General features: G+C 42.9%; 1 protein-coding gene across 3 annotated transcripts in view; it reads left to right on the forward strand.

The window, feature by feature from the left end:
- Positions 1–18941: 18941 nt before the first annotated feature.
- LOC122784870 (RNA binding protein fox-1 homolog 3-like) overlaps positions 18942–22523 on the forward strand; it is a 498591-nt gene continuing 495009 nt past the window's right edge. For 2 of the 3 annotated variants that reach the window (XM_044050270.1, XM_044050274.1), the window contains exon 1: positions 18942–19098. The gene's annotated coding sequence lies outside the window, so the exon portion shown is untranslated. The remainder of the gene's footprint in view (positions 19099–22523) is intronic. The other variant, XM_044050273.1, reaches the window with a different exon arrangement.

The raw sequence follows: 22523 nt of genomic DNA on the forward strand, positions 1-22523 counted from the left end.
GCCTTCCCTTCACGCCTCGTTACGCCCGTTCCCTCCTGTGACCTTTCCCTGCAGGCAAACACGCACCCCACGAGACGGTGACCCAATCAGTAACCTTCTTCCATCCAGCCCCACCCTTCAAATCCATTCCTCTCTTCCTCTTCTTTCCTTTTCCTCAAATACACTTAATACATCAATCTTTGAATGCATCCATCTGCCTGTCTTTCTGACTATTCAAACTGGGCAGGTGACTTCCTCCAGTGACGACTTTGGATAAGAAATGCGAAAGATATTAACAGAAATGCGACACATGTATCACCAGAAGAGCCAATTTCATCCCTTCAGGCACATTTTGAACAGTTACTGCACTGGTTAACAAGACATTAGAAACTTTTGCTCGTCCAACTAAAACCAGACTTTTAAATTACACATAAACATGTCAGTGTGACTGAAATTTTACTACACTGGAAGGGAGGCGGGGGGGAGTCATGGGGGAGTCATGGGGAGCTGTGAGTGGAGCTACTTCTGTGCATGTTCCGCAGATTCTGCCCAGGCTTTGACGGCAGAAGAAAAACATGGCAAAAATCCAGACAGGTGTATTATTTGCACCGAGGAGGAGACCAAACGTTTATTCTGTCACCTTGAGGAATTAAATGTTTTAAAGCGAATGGGTGGTAGCAAGACAAGGAATGACGCACAGCATGGTACCAACATAGACTGTATATAAAAAAATGGACATAGTGAAGCCCAGGAAGGTGGTGTTGTAGTAGTTTGCCACCAGGGGGCGACTGCTGGTTGCAAACACAACTAGGTTTGAAAGTAAGTCTATGGGATATTACGTTCCTCTAGCTTTCACCTGATGTGAAATGACAGTAAACATTTTCTTGAGGCGTTAACAGCACATGGAAGCGGGTGGAATCTGCTGGACAATTTGACTATGTCAAAATGCAGCATACAGTTTAAGGGTACAAACGTCTTTGTCATGAGGTAAAGCTCAAAAGGGGTCATTCCGCCACCGCCACCTCGCACAGCGTCAGAGTCAGACACTTCCCCACTTGTGATTGTATACTGGGACAAGGACAGTCAAACAATTAAGCTGCATAGTTAAGCTACGACCTAACTGTGCATGTAAACGTACCGACTGTCACAGACTCTTTCACAGAGAGGTGTCTGTGATGTCGCCCCCCCCCACCCAATCATTGTCCTCCACTCCCATCAGTCAACGATGTTTACGTTCAGGTGATTTTAACTTTGAATCACTCCACTGGAAACTGATGTGACCTTGAAGAGGATGTCTGTCTCTTTCAGACCTGAAGAGGAAGGAGAATGCTCTTTGAAAGTCTTGTCTTTCATGTCGCTAATAGACAGGAGGCTCTCTCTGAATGACTTCTTTTTTTTCCTCCTTTTCTTTCTTTTTTTGACCAATCGTTGCAGCGATCAGGACGAACAGGCTTGAATGCATCGGGCCTTGGAGAGTGAAAAAGGAGTTTCTGCGGGTGAAAGGAAAGCGGGCCCTCTGGCAAGGTTGCGTGGTTTGTCTTTGATGCTCGTGGCCTGACACGGCGAGCTCACCTTGACTGGGTCATTTATCTAGACACATACTAAGTCACCTGGTACTGGGAGGCGGGGGAAACAGATCGCATTTAGCCTTGATGGAGCAGTGACGGCAGTGCATCAGAAAATATCTCCATTTTTAACATTTCAACGGTCCGTCAGAGTTCGAGTGCTTAGCCGCAATTAATAAACCAGAGTTGCCTGTGAATGGTTTTGCTTTCAAGTTTTAATTAAGTCAAAGTTAATGTCCCTTCCCACAGCTTTGAAAAGTCACCCACGATTTTATTTTCTCTAAACATAAAAAGTAACAGGAGGCATGAAAGAAAAAAAATACAGAAGCAGCGGCTGCCCTCATCCTTTAGCCCTTCTAGCTTCTGAACAAACCATCCCAACCTGACCTCGGACGTCTTGTCTGCGAGTCTCACACCACAGATGAGTTGCAAACTGCAGTGTGGCGAGTCAGAGCACAGAAAAACCCTGTTAATTGGTCCAGTCTGGCTGGCCCCTGTCAGACGAAGCCTTTCATGGCCTTTTCATGAGTTTCTCCTGGGAGAAGTGAGGAAGCTGCCTGTAATGAGGCTCCGTACCTGGTTGCAGAGGGGGAGAATCAGGAGGGTCACTCGTGGACAATTAGGGAGAAATAATGAGCGCTTTCTCTTTCTCTCTGTGTCTGTTTCTCACCCCTCCTCCTTCTCCCCCTCTCCCCGTTCCCTGTGAGGACACTGGCTCGTCGTCAGGTAACTTTTTGGGGAGGAACAGAGTGTTGGGGGCGGTTCCCCGGAGAGGCAGCCAAGGAACCAGTTAGGGTGATGTAGATGTTCAACGAGTACGCGCGAAAAGGACTTTGGTGCTGTTGACCGACAGCGGCAACAAGTGAGACTGCAAAGATTGTTTTTGGCTTCATTTAGATCTGGTGTTCCCGAACCACAGAATGATGTACTGTGGCTTTACTGTTTGAAAAGTGAGTCCTAGGAAGTGGGACAGACGTAGACGTTCTTGAGGAGTTTATGGTCTCATTGACTAGTTTCAGCTCTTTTTCAATAGAACATGTACAATGTCAGTTTTGTAAATGATGTCCCTATTCAGAGGGAAAAAAGACAATAAAGCATGGTACATATGAGTGACAGGTATTGTCCAATAGGAGCCTGGATTCATGCCTTCTATGAATTTGACACCAAATCAAATCACCAATCTCGAGGCTTCACAACTTTGTCCATTCCTTGCTAGCACTGGTACACTAGTACTCGTACAAGGAGAGTAGTCCAATTAAAGCTTAAATATTTGAATATTTTAATTTTAATGGATTGAGGAAAGACAGAGAATAGTGGTCAACATGGTACCAACATAGACTACTCATAAAAATGGACTCCGATCAAATCAACTGATTCCTGAAAAGTTGGTTGCAGTTAGCCACCAGGGGGTGACTCCTCTGTTTGCAAAAAAAAACTCAATTTGAATAGAAGTCTGTTGGAAAAATGATCTATTATTTCTCACTTGATTTATAACTTCAGTGATCATTGTCCTGAGGAGTGAATGGATCTCAATCACTAGTTTGAGCTCTCCTTCAACAGAACCTGAGAATACGTTTCATAAATGATGTTCCCGTTTAGAGGAAAACGCATGATAAATCATGGCATAAATTAGTGGACACCAGTGTGATTGACAGCTAATACCATTCAAGAGGAGCCTGGATGCAGGTGACGCCTCTGAACGTAAAAACCAAAATGGTGAATCTTGAGGCTTCACAATGGTAATATATTTTATATAAGAAATGTCACTCATGACCAGTTTCTTTAGCTGTATGAACACAGTCCATCCTCACCCGACCTGCTGTTCTTCCACAATAATCAATACCCATATGTTGATTTCTACACAGCTAATCGCCATATTATTTCGTTTTTTCCCCCAGTGGTTAAGTTTCTGTATTTGAAGTACGGGCAAATCTGATCATCAGATCTGATCTCATGTCGTCACACACATGCCAGCTGTTAGCAGTCATACTTATTAATGCGATCCACATGCAATCACATCACTGAGGATGGATGATAACACCAGGTCTGAACTGGGCCTTAGAAATCCGTGTTTCTGTAGTTGCATCTCATCCGCTCCTGTCTGCAGGCGGGTTTCCACATCTCTGACAGAGATTGATGTGCTGCCTGTCCCCGACTGTAATAGCACTCAATATCCACTGCACTTAATATCCAAATGGCACCAAATCAAAATGTGCACCAGCCTGACATCTGGGGTGAAACACCTCGGCTGAGTTCAGCACATTACTCACATGCACTGATCCTGATACTTTCTACTTCCATGGCTTGAAAATAGATCAATAATTCACATGCAGGTGAGTGACTGTGTGGAAGGAAAAAAAGGAGAATGAAAAAGGACTGCAACTAATGATTACTTTTATTATTGATTAATCCCGTGATTTCTTTCTCGTCTGAGTGGGTGTTGTCGATAAAGTGTTCTGTGTTGTCCAGACCTCAGAAACGACATCCTCAAATTGCGTCCGGGAGCAAATGAAACAGGTATATTTAGGGGCTAAAATGTTCTAACTTGCTGTGTTTAAACTGAAGGGAACGGTTAGGGTTTGGTACGACACGGTTCTTATGTTTTTGCATTTCCATTAAGAATACAACCAAAATCACCAGTCCCCAACCATTGGGGTACCAGAGTAAAACGGTACAGAATGTTCTGATTGGGCAACAAAAAAATGGTTTATTCCTCAAACAAAGCTCGACGTCTTGTTGAGACAAACAGAAGCCACATACCGAGCAGGGAAAAAAGAGCTGCTGGATTTCCTCCATTTTTGTCTGTGTTCTGTGTTTGTCTGTGCCATCAGGCACAGCCCACACCACACCTACCAAGTAAAAATACTGTTCTCAGTCGAAACGCAAGCCTGACCCAGGGCTTTACCGCGCCAAACCATACCATACTGTACCAAATCCAACCATACCATGATGGAAACACAGCATAATTGATTGTTGCAGCCCTAAACTTGGGTATTTCATTGGTATATATACATACTGTACATATATATATATACATACTGTATATATATGTATATATATATATATATGTACAGTATATATGTGTGTATATGTATGTATGTATATATAGATATACATATGTATATGTATGTATGTATATATATATATATACTGTATATATATCAAGTATATATATAATCAAATTATAATTGTTCAGGCCAATGAGGGCTGTTGTTTTGCATCTATGGCTGAAGAAAACACATTGATGGATTAAAACCAGGACAAAAGCCTTATGTTTCTGCAGCAAACAGAGACTCAGAGAAAGTACAATCACTCTGATGCTGCTCCTCCCCATGTCTCTATGCTTTAATGATAATCTCACATCCCCTCTCTAGAGGCTGCTCTGGTCTCACTTTTGCCTCTGCTCTGCTTTAGCCTTCACTTTTGCTTTTGCTTCATTAGCACATGGATGAAGAAAAAAAAAGGAAAGAAAAGGAAAATCCTCTGAATATAATTTATTGTTGAGGAAAACGAAGTCAGGGTGGGTTGAAATGTAGCTGCTGCTTAAGACTTTGAGCTGAAGGATAAAGAATGGGCACAGAATCACAGAGTGGTGCTGAAGGCTGCAGGTTTTTTGTGTGTTTGGAGGTTTGCTTTTGAAGTTATACGACAACACTGATTCCATGACAGATTTGGGTTAGAAATCCAGACCTCGTTGCTGTTTTTGCCCTGGAGAACGTTGCCATAAAGCGGTGGTGGAAATCCCTCCTTCCCAGATGAAAAAGCTCCATCTGTACACATGTAAGAAGCAGTAAGGTAGAAAAAAATAAAAACATGAATGTGAGGGTTGTGAGATGGCGCGGGGAGTCTGTTATGCTGATGGAAAATGTAAAGTGCTATAGTCATGGATGTAATGCAGAATGATTGTCTGTCTCCCGTGTTTATTTGCCAGTGTTAGAACCGTAATGGAGACAAATGCTCGTCTGAGCCTGTGAACCCGCTGCTTTGGCAATATAACTCCTCAGTATATGTGGCTGTTGAGGCAGTCTGTGCTGAAACGACTGTATGAAGGCAGGTGAAAGGTCCTCAGGTGACAAACCGGGGTTTTCTTTTGCCTTAATGGCACCTTGTTACTCTCATAGCTACAGTATTTCCCAATTTCCACCAGCAATTCCACCCTCTGTGTCCGTTAGACGTGGGGAACATGGATCAATATGTGATGCAATTTCCCTGGGGAATGAGCCAGGTTTCTTCAGGGGGACCCCCTTTTATTCACCAAGCCAACTGTGGCAGTCACTTGTTCCAAAAGAAAATCCAGTTTGAATGTTAATTACTCAACACCGTATTCCTCGAGAGATCCTCAGACATTTCCCTTACGCCAGGGTCTTGTGCTCTGCGTCCGCTGGGGTCCATGTGACGTAGATGATGACCACGAGGCCGGATGCGCCAAACCAGTTGGTGGCGCACACTTGTTCTGCTCAAAAGAGACGATGAAGAAGATGGTAACCATGGAAACTTGATACCGGAGGTCCATCTGCAGCCACACAACCCATCGCTCAAAGAGGCCAGAAAAAGGTACGGTACTATTTTTGTGCCACATTGTTGCGCGCACACATTTTTTCTTCTTCCGGCTTTTCCCTCACTAGGGGTCGCCACAGTGGATGCAACCCTCCCATTCATCTGGGCTTGAGACCATCATTATAAATATATAAAATAAATGAGTCCTTTATCAGTCCTGCAGGATGCACCCATCCTCTACTAGAAACCTTCCTAGAAGTAGGAGCAGTGGGCAGCCACTGAGCAGAAACCGGGGAGCAATGGGGGGGGTTGGGGACCTCGCTCAGGGGTACCCAACCCCCCTTTTTTTTACCTGGGGACCCGAAATGGCAACCCTCTGGGTGCAAGTCAAGTTCACTTTCCACTTGGCCATGGGCTGCCCATTACGAGTACACTATGTGGTAGTCAGGCAGCTCTTCTTGATTCAGTCGATATTTCTTACAGTATCATCTGCAGCACGTCCGTTTAGCGATGTGATTGGATAACACACAACCTGAGTGAGCAGACAGACAGTTTTGTGTGCTCATCCCTAGTTTTAAGAAAACATTTTGTCCTTTATATTATAACTCCCATTCCACTTCTCCCTCGTTTGCTCATCTCTTGCTTTTCCTTCCCCTCTTTTACAAGTCAGGCTGTGTCAGAGTCGGGTGGGCGTCGAAAAAAAAAAGACACAAGCTGATTTTGGCTCAATCATTCATCTAAATGGAGTAAGAATTCGGCGACGCCAGGAGACACTTTTGTTACAGCAGCTAAAACAGAGACCTGTCGCCCAGATCCCTGTCTTTCTCTCTCTGTCTCCAAAGCACATGAAGAATGAGTCATCAGCAGTCCAACGCCCACCCAGGAGCGAGGCTGCCACTCTGCATGCCAGCAACATCATCTGCCTTACAGCGGATGCTGCCCAGCTATTATCTTTGAACAATGAGACGCGGTTTGCTAGTATTTGATTCTGCAAAGGTCAACATCATTTTGCCACTGGAGTAAAGTGTTGTTTTAATAATGAACATGCCCAAGATTATGCACAGACACAACATAGCCTATGGAGTCTGCTGTGCGTCCAAGCAAAAGCACATTGTTGGCAGTTGTATACGTTTATTTTTGTTTTTAAATGATCGTTTTGTGTCACAATATTTTAACTGCACCCTGAGTTGCCATAAAGTCTATTCATAATTAAAGGGATGCTGAGTTTTAGAGGCTGTTACAGTAAAAAAAAGGGAAAAAAGATTTTGATTTCATTTTTCGTGAATCTCGACCCGCTTTACTTGGTGATATGTCAAGGCTTCACATGTATTGCTGACTTGCGTTTCCATGACAACTTTACTCTGTTCTAATTTTGAATATCACAGTCTGGGGACTTGATTTACGGCCGCGATGAACGTCGAGATAATTGCCACACAAACACCCCAGTGTTGTTGAGTTTTCACTCATTTTCCAATCGTTCCAGGTGCTTATGTCCTAGAACCTCGCAGATGAGCAAACATTGTAAAATAGGTGGACAATCTTCTGTTCTGAAGGCCTACAAATACAATATTATTCTGAAACATTGCACAATAACTGGCCCTGCTACTTTTCCTAAAGTTTTAAAACTGTAACACATCCGCTGTGCTAATGTCTTTGTGTTTGGAATCTGCAGCAGGAGAACGTCTGGAAAGTTCTGCTGAGGCTTGGATAAATTATCTGGAGCTTTTACTTTGGTGGACGTTCTGAGTTCTCACATACAGCCGTGTGAATCTCCAGACAAATGGAGGAACGGCTCTGAAAATTGCTTAAATGTTGTCTGGGCTGTTGGAGTTCTTATGCACAAGAAGCACAGAAGGCATACGAAGCACAGTGAGGTCTTATGCAGAAAGTTGAGTTTCGCACAATCAATTTCCCAGTTTTCCCTCTCAGAGTTACAATTGCCCTGGCGTTGTTGTGCAAACAAATTTGATTCATTTGGTTTGTTTGGCGGAGAGTCCTTGTAATGAAGGCGAATATGGAGTGCTGCATTTGAATTTTTCCCAAAACTGTGGAAGCTTGTAGCCTTCCCCAAAGTTAATTGTTTCATCACAACGGAGTGTAAAGGCAAAAATGTGGTGTTCACAAGGCAACGGAGCACATTTCTTTTTCCTCCAGTCTGCACTGTCATGGGTCAGTGATTTCCTGTGGGCTTTATTTTTTTTTTTTGTAGTTAGCACCCTGTTGCAGTTGAAGGATGTGCATTGTGCTGCGGGTGATCAGAAATCCCAAAATTGGTCCGGAGAGAGAGCCAGCGCTGACAGAAAAAGACCACAACATTGAGCGCAAAGCAATGGAAAATGTCATCCCCTGCTGAGTGAATGAATACACGAGTTTCCCGGTGAACTTTTGGTCGCACTGCTCGGATCACAGCGTCAGCAAAAAGCACTCTTAACAGTCTACAGGTTTCTAAAGGGTATAATAAAACAGGACGGGTTATATATTTCAGAATGCAAAGAACGGCGCGAGGAAGGAGTGGGAGGTGGCGCTTTTTTCCTCCTCAGAGAGAACAAACGGTTAACATTTCCACTTGTCCCATTGTTACATTTGTAAACGGGGAGGATATTTCTGTCCCACTCCTTTGTGGAAAAAAAAGGATCTTGCAGGTATCTCCCTCATGTCTTTAATCAACACACAATGTTATCTTCCACCAGCCGTGGCCCTACATCTGTTTCGGTGACAGTTTCACAACTCCTGCCTCGGCCACTGAAAGGCACCATTTAATGAGAAGAATTAAATGTCGGAAAGAAAGAAAAAAAAAAAACAAGAAGAAAAGGGCCAAAGACAAAGAGAAGGGGGGGTAGATTGGAAGAGTAGTAGACAAAGGCGACAAAAAGAAGTCCTCTAGTTCAGGATCTGAGGAGACATCAGTATGTGTGTGCAGTGTTAAATAATTTACTCCTCCTTGATCAGGCCTTATTTAATTAGCCCTTGTTCCTCCGGGTTTAATCAGGCACTCTTGACTGGGGTGTTGGGCTATGAACTGTGAGGGGCACAGAAGCATCATATGCTCACCTGCTGTGTGATCACAGCGGGGCCTCAGGTAGAGGACATGGGGACATGTCCTGCTGGCTGACTACTGTTATTGCGAACAGCACTAACAGGGCGGCAGCAGCGGCAGCAGCAGTGGGCCCAAAGACTCCTGTTAACAGGCTGGTTTCTAACACCTTCCCTGGTTTCACCTAACCAGAGTTAGTCTTTGATATCATGCTCCTCTAAACATATTTTTCACACACAAGTGTCATTGTGTGTGTGATTGTTCTGGTGAAAAGGATATTACTGAGTGGAGCACAGTGGCATTGGATAGAACTGATATTGGTCAGGTTTCCATCAACAAGATTTGCTATTAGCATTAACCTGCTTCCACCAAGTGCAGTAAATACTGATAAGCACTAGGTGGCACTAAAGTCCATTTCACCCAAGAAGGATCACAACAAGGCTCAAATTGGTCGATGTAGACAAAGAGGTTGCTGCAGCCAAACACAGTGGCACCATCTTTCTAATTATGTGTTAAATCTAATAATGTTATAAAACAAAATAAAATAATGGCACAAAATGGTGGCGACGTTGACACAGTCTCTATTAATGTAGCATCCAGGGTGACCATAATGCCCAAATTTTAAAACCGCTGTCTGTCCCATCTTTCAGTTAGATCTATGGTATAACAGATGATATGTCAGCTATATCATTGGTTAAAAACGTAAACAAGGCTTCCATGTGTTGACAACACACGGAAAAAGTGGTGCTACTGCTGCTGTTCCCCGGCTGTGGCTAATTTGACAGAAATGCCGAAACATGTTTTAATTCTGAATGGTCAAAAGAGCACGGCTCTGATGTGTCCAGTGTGAGGGGATGGTAGGGGTATAGAAATGCTATTAGTTATTATGCAGGTATACAGTAAGGTCACATGTTCTGATAGTGGTGCAGCCATCAGAAACATACTGTCAATACTGTTGATACTGATAGATCAGTGCTCGCGTCATTAACGCAAATACTATTCTTATGCTGTCATACGGTCCCAGATTTCGCAATTGTACTGTAGTGTAGCCCTATATACCTACATATAATGAGGTTTTTCTCTGCAATATTTGTATTTTTATTTCATTATATTTATGTAGTTGAAAATCAGTTATTTTTTAAATGTACTGGAAAATATTAGAAAAGAAAACAGAAATGAGAAGTGAACAGAAACAGCAAACCAACTAACAAACAAAAAACAATTTAGGTTAATCATATTCACAAAGAGAAAATCATATTTTACCACTCTTCTTTGTGTTATATATGTGACTTTTGAGTTATATAATATCATCTTGAAACTTGTGTAGCGGCAGGATAAACAGATTTAAAAAAAAGTTTACTAATAACATTTTTGCAGCTCATTTAAATTTTTTTACACAATTACACAATATATTATATGTCAGATGGGGCCAAAAACAATTTCAATATGTACAATAGATGAACAAATGTGTAAGAGATTGTGTTTCGGTTATTTTTTTTAAAAACGCTCTTAATTTGATGACGTCACGTTCCCCACAGGTGTCTCCTGTTCAGAGCTAACGAGCTCCTTACGTGGTTCAGGTGCGTGGAAAACACAGAGAGACAAAGAGAGAGAAAACACAGTGACAGGGAGTTAAATGTGAAAAGTTTTAGTTTTTAGTTTTAGTTTTGTGTGCTTGGTTATCAGTAAGATGATAATTAAGGACTTTTGTGTGCCGAGGACCTTCAAGTTAAGTCAGTTAAGTGAGGAGCTTCGGTTAGCTAGCGCACCTCTGCTTCGTGGGAACTGTTTTACGAACTGGAAACGGAAACCACGAGGATTTCTGGAATATTCGAAAGTTCCTCTCTTCTCCACCTCTGCACCAGCTCGCCTGCTGTCCTCTGTCCTCCTGTTGTCCTCCTGTTGTGATTCGCAAACTCATGGATGCTAATCTCTTCTGGGAGACTCCACAATCTCTCCAAACAAAGGTACAGTTGGGATTATTTTGATATTTCTCTCTGTATTTAGCCGGTTGTGAAGTAGGGGAAAGTCGCTACTCCCCATGTCCATATGATGTTGGGCTGCAAAGATTACTAATCACTACTAAATTAATCGTCACCTATTTTGATTAGGGCTGAAACTAACGATTATTTTCATAATTGATGAACCTGTCGATTATTTTCACCATTAATCGAGTAATTGTTTGGTCCATAAAATGTCAGAAAATAATAAACCTGGAAATGATGATGTTCTTGTTTTTCCACAAACCAAAATGACTTCTGTTTAATATGGAGCAAAGAAACCAAGAAAATATTCACATTTCAGAAGCTAAAACAATCAGAAATCTTGTTTTTAATTATGAAAAGCCGATTAATCAATTATCAAAATGGGTGACGATTGCTTTAGTGTTCGACTAATAATCGAGTAATTGTTTCAGCTCCAATCAACATTTTGTGAATCAAGAAAATTATTGATGGATTATTTCAAAATCGCAATACAGCCGACTGCAGGAGGTGCAATATTTCTTAAAGCCAAAATATGTATCAAATGAACCTTTTAGATAAAAGATTGTCCTGACCTATACGCATTGTATTCTACATACGGAAGAAAACATCTTTGTTTCCCACATAGCAATGTTATTTCAAATGAAAATGAGAGTAATTCTGTACAAATGACCATTCCCATAATAAAAAATTTGCAATTAATTATTAAAAATTGTTCAGCCCTAGCTCCAATATGATGTCTTTCGGTGTTATTACATCATTAAACGCCAAATTATGAAAATGTTCAATAAATAAGACACCAGAAGATGCTTGTGGTGTTAAATGTTGAAATATTTAACATTTAATAATCTTAATTACCCTTAAGATTCAAAGTTTGAGCACACAGTCCATTTTATATGGTGTTTTTGTTATTCTGCTGTCCTTCTGGACACAAACGTGGCAGGAAGTCGGAGTCACATAGTCGTATTGCACCACAGGAAATTATTCTGCCCTATAATAAAGAATTTCAGTAGTACAGATAACCCAAACTGGCATTTCATGACAATTGCAGGTATGCAAATTAAAGTGTTGCGAGTCAATACTGGCCCAGTCAATGATATTTAGTGAAAGGAAAGGCCCACAAGTTTTAAGTCTTTAGTGGCAACGTCACTCTAAACAACTTTCTTTCATTATGTTTTTTTTATCTTGTAGTTGAGTGATTGTCTGCCTGAAAGCGACTCGGGCTCCTTTTTATTTGTAAACAACATACACCTATACCTGTGAGGCTGAGTGGGCTATAATTTTAAAAATACAACCCCCACCATAAAAATTGCATGTTTTTGAAGCTAAATAACCCTACAGTCTGAAGGTTTAGGAGCAATAATAATAATGATAATGGATACAGCTTACACTAGCTATTCACATGTATTTCAACAGGTGACAAAATAGTGTAGTGCCATAAGGGTAATTGTGAAACGCATATTTTGTGGGAATAATTTCAGTTGTTTTTAGTATATCAGAGTATACCAACTTAAGACAGAAACATCTGGTTGTAGATGTGTTGCCTAAATCATTTCAGTGACTTTATTTATTGCATTTTGTCTTTTCAAAATAGATTTTTATGGATTTTTTATTATTTTGTACGACATACTGAGTCAGCCTCCTATTTTGCCTCTCTTGGCCAGGTCACTCTTACAAAAGAGATTTTGGATCTCAGTGAGTTCTATTCCTGCTTAACCCTTCACAGGGCACTAGAGGATATAACAAGTTATATGGAAAAATGTTCCATTTTTCAATTCTTTTTATTTTCATGTATAAAGTCAAGCTCCATGAAGGTACCATATAGTGTTCCTTGCACGTCCAAAATGAGTACACATATACACAAGGAAAACACAGATGAAGTGAAAGGAACATTATTTTAGAACATTAAAATACATTTTAGAACAATGTTCCCCAATCCTGGTCCCTGGAACCCTGTCCTGCATGTTTTAGATGTTTCCCTGCTCCAAAACACCTGTGGTTTCATCATCTAACCATTATTAGTTTTTGCGATATTACCGTATTTTTGCTATCTGGAACTGCCACTGTAGTTTCTGAATTTCACAACGACGCTTTCTGTGACAAAGCTGGATTTCTTCTGATTGGCTGATTGGTGACGTGTTTCTAAGATCCTGTGTGTGTGGTAATGCGCAGTAACACATTTTTTGGATGGTTGTGGAAATCACCAAATAGTTCTTTGCCTGTGAAAGGGTTACATTTATAAAAACATACCTTTGCTGTTCCCACAAAAACAGCTTCAAATGTTGTATATAAACATTATGATGTTTGGGTTTAAACACTCCAACGAACCCCTGAATCAGTTTCTGGTTCACAATCTCTTTTTGGGTTTTGTGTGATATTTGGTTTTTTTGACATCTCTTAATGGCTTAACGTTGGACCTTCAAATGAGAAAGTGCATTTACCGGGCATCAGAACCAGAATCTCCCCATCACGCCCCCTTCCTTCCTTCCTTCGTTTTTTCGATTAGAGGCAGCGTCTGCAGAACTTGCAGGATCTTTCTGGAAATGACAGGGGTGCCTTAAGTATTGTGTCGCTCCCAATGCTAGTTTAGGAGGAACTACAAGCTGCCAGAGGATCCAATTTCAGGCCATTTCCCCTCCTGAAAAAAATTGTCTGAAGTGGAAAATCACACCTGATGGCCCACTAGCATGGCTTTCAAGCCGCTAGATGGTAGTGTGGAAGTCTTTGTACGAATCAATTTTCTAAAGGGGAAAAAAGAGGGTTATGTTAAAAAAAAGACAGGTTGGTCAAAAGTGACCGTCTGTGTATTTTAGTAAAAGGGCTGTCTTTTTTTTTTTGAAGAAATGCACTCGAGCAGCAGTTTTTTTTTTTTTTTTTTCTCCCTCTCTCACTGTGGGACAAACATGAATGTGGCAGCAGAGGAACAGTTGAATTTTGTTCTAAGCTGCACTCCCACGACGTGCAGCCAGCACTGAGGTGCACACTTTGATTTTTGACATTCAGGGAAAAGTGTGGAAAGAGGAGACGAAGAAGAAGGCAAAGTGAAGGGGGGAGGGAGAGGAGTGTGGTGTCCCGCTGAGGTAATTTGCCTTGGGTCTTACAGAGCTTTACTCGCACTGCTGGCAGAGTCGCAGGCAGGCTGATACGGGAAAGGGAGAAGATGTGGGGAACAGCATGAGGAGCCAGCAGAATCACAAGTGTTGTGGCTTTGCCTTGTAGCTGGAGAGGAAATGAGGAAAGATTGAGAGCGGTGGAACGGCTGCAGGTGGAGTGAGAGTTTAACTAATACTCAAACAAAAAAAAGAACGGGGGCGACTGAGAGTTTGCGCACTGGCACGTTTGTGCGCGCAATCCTGGTTGTCGACCGAACGCGCCTGGGAAAAGCAAAGGCCAATTTCCATGGGAGCGCAGCAGCTTTGAGCTCACATAAGTGCCTGTGACACCTTTGGCGGTGCCAAGAGCCCACACATCATCCGCTGTTGACAGCATTGCTGGCACATGCCTGAGGGGTTGGGAATCTTCCCCTCTATAATTGCATCCCATGTCAACCTCTGACAAGTTGGGCTCAACCGGCACGGTAGATCACTAATCACCCTACCAGACCTCCTGCACCTCCTTTACCCTCTTGCCCCCCCCCCACACACACCCTCTACATTTACCCCCCCCGCCACTCCAGCTTATCCGTCTCTCATCTTTGTTTTCACATCTGTCGGGGCAGCTCCCTCTGAGCGAGCCATTACGTCTTTATCTCGGCACCTGATGCCGTCAGCGTGACTCCACACTCGCAGCAGCAGCTCTGTCTCATTAGCCCTCTTCTCTTTTTCAAGTATCTGTTAATGTAGCCAGTTGCTGCTATTTCTACCACCTGTTATTCTCAACTGACACTCGCTTTCAACTTAATTACATGAAAGTTGTAAAAAAAAAAAGTACGGGAATGAAAATGACAATAGGCTGTTGGATTCACAAGCTTTCATCACACCCTCACATGAAAAGTCTTGAGTGTGACCACGATGCATTCACGAAAAACAAGCTTTTTCAACTCGCTGGCAAGTTCAGTGTGCATAGAAGCAGATTTTCTTTCGATCACTTAGTTTCTGAAAGTCTTGCTGAGGAGAAATGAAAATGTAAATGGCGATGATTCGATTAGTAGTCCAACTGTTTTGACAATTTTCAAATCAATTTCAGTGTCAATTAAGGCTGAACAATTTTGAATAAATATGTATAATTGTGATCATTTTGACAATAATCAGATTTTTATCCAAAACCGTCATTTAAACTGATTGTGTGATAGTTGTGCAGATCCTTGCGAAACAAAGATGTTTTTTTCAGTCTGTAGGTTTACAATATTTAATCCAAAATGGTAAATTTTACACACATTTTGGCTTTAAGATATATTGTGCCTATATTCTATATTTTAAACTTTTGTAGCACCTCTCTCTTTTCTGTCGAACTAACCCTTACCATCCAGTCATGTTGTCGTTGACAGTGTGCGTACTTCTCATTATCATAACTCCTAGAGCGTTTGTGATATCGATATACTTGTCTATACGGTAGCCCTCAGGACTTCCTGACTAATGACTGTCCAATCACAGGTTTGTGACGTCAGCTTCTCAGTACTGTAATTTCCTAAACGGTTGAATAACTTGCCAGATATTGCTAAGTGGCAGGTATCTTGGAAAAAGGAGGCAGAATCACTCACTCACTCACTCATTGAAGATTTTTTTTGTGACGTTTTCTGTCGGAGATGAAGTGGGAAAGTGAAGTCACACTCTGTTTGTTGTGTGGGGTGACGTGCAAGAGTGTGAGCGAAACACAGCAGCAGCAGCAGACTCAGGTAAACCAGGGTGTGAACCAGGGTGTAACGAGTTAATACGTGTGTGTGTGTGTGTGTGTGACGAGAAGTTTGTGAAAGTCTGTGCAGCAGCAAGTCCCGATCTTTGATAAGAGAGATCAGTACATCAGTGTTGGTGTGTGTGTGTGACCAAGTCTGTGATATGTGTGAGAAAGACGGCGACACGGTGCTAGCGCCTCCCGCCTCCCCGCAGATTGAGGTGAGAGCGGCCAGGTGGGGCCCGGGTCGTATCTGTGTGCCACAGTAACTGGATGTGATGTGTGGCCTCTGGGGGGGAATCTTTGCCTTAGAAGTGCTAAACGAGCGAAGCAGAGCAATCACACCATTTTTGTGTGTGCATATGCCTCCTCTGTGTGTGTGTGTGTGTGTGTGTGTGTATGTGTGTGTGTGTGTGTGTCACAAGCCCACACAGACCTATATACTGAGCGATCGCCGGGTTTTCTTCCCCGTTGCCACTGGTTCTGTCTCCGTGTGGGCGTGTGTGTGTGTCTGCTGTAAAGGACACTGCATTTATCCTGGGACTAAATATAAACACGGCGAGATGGATACGGATAATACTAAAAAAAGAAACCCTTTTAATGTATTAAATGTTGCCTGGTAACAGGCCCTTTTTAAATAACAAATACACAAACGCGGTGGCTGCTGCTGCTGCTGCTACATGGTGATGCTAAGTGCCGCAGACGGTCCACATACGGCGGAGGGTTAGGGTCGTAAATGTGGTGACAAGTCACCGGTTTCCAGTATGGGGATTGTGACCCCCACCCTCCTCCGTCCGTCCCCATGTCTCAATGTGACTGTTAGCCTGGAGCTGCTGAAAGGGCAAACTGCCCCTCACCCCCCTTCATTAACTAAATGGAATTAATTTTATTCAATTAAGGAGTTAAATTTCCTCTCCCACGAGGGGGGAGAGGAAACGTTTGTGTACATTTGTGTACATTTCTGCTTTAAGCACACCCAGCTGCCCCCTTCTCCCTGATGCATATACCTGCACATCCATTACATGTGCAACCTGCAAAATGATCCCTCATGCATATGAAAACAAAACAAATGAAGCGTGTGTCACGGGTCGCGTTCTTGACGCGGGCCTCCGCGGTGTCGGCGCCGTGGCCTCGGCTGGCCCCCGCGGTTGTTGTAGCTGCAGCAGTGTCCCCACGGCTCCACCTGCGCCCACGTGTGCCACCCGAGCCGAGGTGAATGCCAAGGAGTCTCAGAGCCACTCCATCAAGAAGTAGCGCGTGCCGCCCCCCCACCCCCCCAAACAACCCACAGCACACAGCCCAGGGGAACAGCAGCCAATGAATTACAGATTAGATCATTGTTACAGGATCATAACAGTGATCTAATTGCCAATTTCTCTTTTTAATTGAATTTGTTGGACTGAAGAGGACGGAGATATAGGATTCATGGGACTCGGGTGTGGAGTTGGTCCACTGTTGACCGGGTGCGGCGGTTAATGAGGGTAGAAAATAACCAGAGCTTGACATTCGACTGCAAACTGGGCATCAAGTGTAGAAATGCGAGGCACGCAGTCACTGAAAACATGGTTTAGCCACTTCTCTGTCTAAGTCTGCAATTCTTTATGAAAGTTTCTGATTATATCTCGCTGTTAGACGACCTTTTCTGCTTGGAAAATGAAGTTTGTGTCATGTTTTAAACTCACTCACTCTGCCACACCAAAGTCCATAGAGAAAATCAGGGATTTTTACCTCACAGCACACAGGAGTGGTGGATCCACTGCTGCCCCCATCAGTCAATTCAAATGTGTTTTGTAAATTCTGTGTTTGAAATCCTTACATGAATTTAATTTTAGTGACCCTAATTTATCAAAGGAAGCAGCAGTAGACCAGCGACTCCTGTGTGTCCATGTGAGCTAAAAATAGTGATTTTGTCTATGGACTTTGGTGCAGGAGATTGAGTTGTTTAAATTACTAATGGCAAAGGTAAACCTGCAAATATGTTAAGATATCGTGGGTTTAACCAAATCTTAGATTTTAGTTTTTTCTTCCCTTCCCCTTGAACTATCCTCCTAATATCCTAGTAAGTGCTTCTTGTTGCACCTGAATCTCTTTTGGACCACATTTCTAATTTCCCTTTTTCTTCTGTTTTTTTACCATGCTCAGCTTTTGCTTTGTTGTTGTTTTGTTTTGTTTGTTTTTTTCGCTGGGTTTGTGTTCTCCACTGCACACAGGCTTTAATCTGAGCCTTCAGGCTGCTGCAGCTCTGACCTGTATCGAGCTAATTGCAGTTTGTCCGTGTCTCGTCTACCACCTCGGCACCACACCACCACCACCTCCACATCGGAAGCATCCCTCCTTCCATCCGGTCTAACCGTAAACAGGCTCCACAGTGTTGTCTGATTATAGCTTGGTTAAATTGGATGAGATAAGTTAGCTCCCCACATCTCCTTGCACAGCCTTTGCTTGAGAGCTTGACAAGCCCAATACATCTGCTGCTGCCACGGCTATGGTAATTGAGATGGTGGAGAGGGAGATGAAGGAGGGACTGATTTTTGTGTGTGTGTGTGTGTGTGTGTGTGTGTGTGTGTGTGTGTGTGTGTGTCCCTGAGCCTCTTGTTCCTCAGTACCTGTCATTGATGAGGAGCCAAGGAGAAGCTTCAGCTTGAAGCTGTCATCGTCCCTCTGAATCTGTCTGCCTCACTCTATCAACCCTCCCTTCTCTCCTATCTCTCTCTCTCTCTCTCCCCTGTGTGATGTGGATGCAGAGTGTGTGTGAGTCGTGAGGCAGCCAGCGAGTTTGTGTGTGTGTGTGTGCGCGTCGCAGAATCGGGCTCTCGAGTGAGGCGTTCTGAATTGGAAACACCAGGCAGACCTGCTGGGTCGCAGGCAACCTGCCGCCCTGACACTGCCGACACCGACGCTCCCTTTCCCCCGGACTGACAGGCCAATCGCAGGCCACCGCTCGCCCCTCCCTCCCTCCATTCATCCACACAGCTCACTCTCTCTCTCTCTGTCTCTTTCTCACTCGCACTCCCTCCTCCTCCTTTCACTCTCTCTCACACTCTCTCTCTCACTCAGATTGCCATTCCTTTGCGTTCAACCTGAGCATCCTCCTCCTCCTCCTCCACCTCACACCTTTTGGACAGAAGAGGACGCCCAGCCCATGGAAAGAGACGCTGTGAAGATGAAACTCTGACACGCCGACAGACCACAGGAAAACCAGAGCACAACTGTGAGTACGATAAGTCCTTTTCACCCCTCACTCAGGCTTATACACACACACACACCTGGTCCCTCACACGTGTGTGTGTGACTTGACTCTGCACACTCATCCTCACACTCCCCGCCGGTGCGACCTCTCCCTCGTGTGTCTTTGTTATTAGGAGGAATTATTTTGTAAAATTTGTCGCGTGTGTTTCGTCACATTGTTTGGCTCAGTCTCTGTTGTTGTTGTTGTTGTTGTTGTTGTGTATTTCCAGCTGAAAGTGTGATTCATACTTTTGCGATGACGTTGACTTTCTTCTGCTCCTCGCCAAAAAGTCAACAGTACGTTTTTCTTCTCTTTTTATGTCTTTGTTTTGCTCGGATGAAAAAAGAAATCACCGCCCCGCGCGATATACAAGGTCAACTGAATAATGTTTCACACGCTCTGCCTCGTGTTGTTGAGCGTCTTTTGTCTGTGAAGGTCCTCATTTTGTCGTGTTACCGGCAGTATAGGCACGCCGTATCTCTCCATGCGAGGGGGAAGCGTCCCTGTTATCTCCCATCTTAAACGTATAAGCTGCTATAAACCAATAGTTGCCTGCGGGGTGAAAAAAAAAACGGGGGCGGGTGTTTTGGGGGGGGGCTGTACTTTCTTCTCATGAGAATCCCTGAGAAAATCCCCTCTGCTTATTGTTTAGCGCTCAGCCATGGGAAGTGTGAGCGCCGGGGCTGATGTGCCCGCTGTTTGCGCCACACACTTTTTTTTTTTTTTTTTTGATTATGTTCCTGGTTCATCTCTCTGGGCTGAGGCGATTTCCTATTTCCGTCTCCCATTTCGAGAGCGGGGAGTATAATGTGATAGTGGCTCACATGCGGGGAAGTGCAGACAGTGGATCTGTGCAGGAGGACACAGATTGCATTTCCCCAGAGAATGCTCCCGCTGTATTAAAGGCACTAGAGGGCTGCTCGGGCACTTGTCATCAGCGCCGCCGGTGACGCCGGCAAAGAGGAAGAAAGTAGACATGGTGTTTACGGCCCACTCTCTCATTTAAAGAGGTCCCATTGCTCCCTAAAGCCACAGCTGCGTGGCGATCCACGCTATATTACATTTGCGAGGCCCGGGATATAACTTGGCTTTCGACTATCGCGCAGGCAAATGAAAAAGATGTTTATGTTAAACACCACACGGTACATTTGATTTGTTGTTGGGGACATAAAGACGCGTGGAATGACAAGTGCAGGATTTGCATTTTTTTTTTACGGCGGATCACAGACGCCGCTGCACCTGTTCAACCTCTTCTCTCTCCAAAAAATAAAGAAAGCAAAGTAAAATAACTTTCCTGCACAACCAGAGCTAGAGTTGCAGTGATCAATTACTTTAATTAAATCGATTAATTTGTTTGTTTGTTGCTCCATATAACAAAGAAATCATTTGCAAAATGTTGTGGACAAAACAAGACATTTGACAATGTCTTCATTTCATGGTTCATTTTATGTCATTTTCAGCATTTTTTTGATATGGTATGGACCAAACGACTCATCAATGAATCGAGAAAATAATCATTAGTTGCATCCCTAAACTTCTCAATTAGGTTTTGTTGGTTTGAGCACAAAAAGCACATGGTTAAGGTGAGAAAAAGTTTTTATTTTTTTTCTTTCCTCATTTTGTCATAACATTCTCAACGTAGCTTATCTGGTCTGAAAAGTGGTGGAGTTTGTGTCCACAGGGGGGCGACACTGCTTATTGCAAAAGTGAAAGTCAGTTTGAAAAGAAGGAGATGGGGAAGATTAGCGACTTCTCACTCGATTTAAAACTTCGGTGAACATTTTTCTGAGGAAGTTCTTCAATAGAACATCATATGTTCCCATTTAGAGGGAAATGGATGATAAAATGTGGCAAATGAGAGTGTGATTGACGGCTCGTATCATCCAAAAAGAAGATGTTTGTGAAGTTATGGTTAAGTTGAAATTCTCGAGGCTTCAAAGCTGGCAGCTTGTTTGGAAATCAGTACTATATGTTTATTTTTTTTTATATATACAGTCTCCGATATTTCCTCGATTAATCGAGTCCATGTTTTGTCCACAAAGTGTCAAAAATGTTGAGTGTTTACCGAACTTTGAAATTATGTTATTGTGTTTTGACCAAAATTAATCTGAGATGATTTCCTTGTAGGGATTAAATAAATCATCAAATGTTCACATTTAAGAAGGCAAAAGCTTTGTTTTAAAAATTTGGTAATTGTTGCAGCCCTGTATGCTACACACTTCAAAACTATGTCCAGCCTCTGAGTTGCATGCAGTTTTGTCATTTTCGGACCAAAAGCTTTGCCCCAAATTCACATTACGGCTGCAGTTTAGTACCATTTTCAAAACGAATCAATGTGTCAATTGCTGTCTTGGTTAATCCGTTTTTTTGGTCCATTAAGTGTTTAGAGGTTTTTCCTAAATGTAATTATGTCCGTTTTTTTTTAATCAAAAAAGATTGAGATTGTTGCAGCTATAATTCATAACTTCCTAATTTTTTTTTGGTTTTCCTCATTTTTCTTTCAGAGATGTTGAATCTAAATGAAAGATGCTTCTGTTATAAATGAGATTTGACACATCAGTGGCTCTCGGGGGCCCGAAGAGCCTCTGGTTTGTCAGCTGTGTGTCAGCAAAAGTGAAAAAAGTGAATGAGTAGCCCCGAGACTCTCTGGGCCTTGGCAAATTTACTGAACCCTTGTGGTTTAACACACAAACACACAATGTTACAGCAAGGTAAACAAGACAATTATCTTCTCCTCTGTAGTCGCCGCCCCCCTCTCGCCCACCCCTCCACCCCCTTTTTTCCCAGGCAAGGATTATTGGAAAAAAAGCAGATGAGGTGAGAGTTAAGAGGCAAAGAGATTCAGTCAATGTCCTACATGAGGAAAACGAAGCCTCACCATCAAAGCTGTGATTCCTTTTTTTGGGTCTCAAGAAGATTACAAAAGCGGCATGACACGACACACACACACACACACACTAGAGAAAAAGTAATTTAAACTCTCTCAATTAATGCAACTTTCATTTTGGATTTGCTTTAGGCCTTTTATAGAAAATTCATTCTAATTTAAATGCAGGAAGCCGGGGTTCTGCCTCTGCCTCGGTTGCTGACCGCCAGTTTAAATCCATCTTCTTCTCCACGTTTGTGTTTTCCCCCATTGTTGAGAAGTACATTCAAGGCAAAGTTAATAGCCTTTTATATTAGGGAAACATATTTAATTACATATATCTTTCAACCGCCAAACGTTTCACCCCTGGAGGTGCTGTTAATGTAAATGTTAAGTTAATGTATGTCTGTGATCTTTGCAGTTATTGAAAAGGCTCGTGAAGGCAGCGTAAATTGTACCACATTTCCCACCGGTACAAAAAACCTGGAGATGAAGTGTTTTTCTGCGAGATGTGAGCCCGTATGATCAGTCAGATATTGGC

This window comes from Solea senegalensis, linkage group LG19, assembly GCF_019176455.1.
Source record: "Solea senegalensis isolate Sse05_10M linkage group LG19, IFAPA_SoseM_1, whole genome shotgun sequence".
NCBI classification, from domain to species: domain Eukaryota; kingdom Metazoa; phylum Chordata; class Actinopteri; order Pleuronectiformes; family Soleidae; genus Solea; species Solea senegalensis.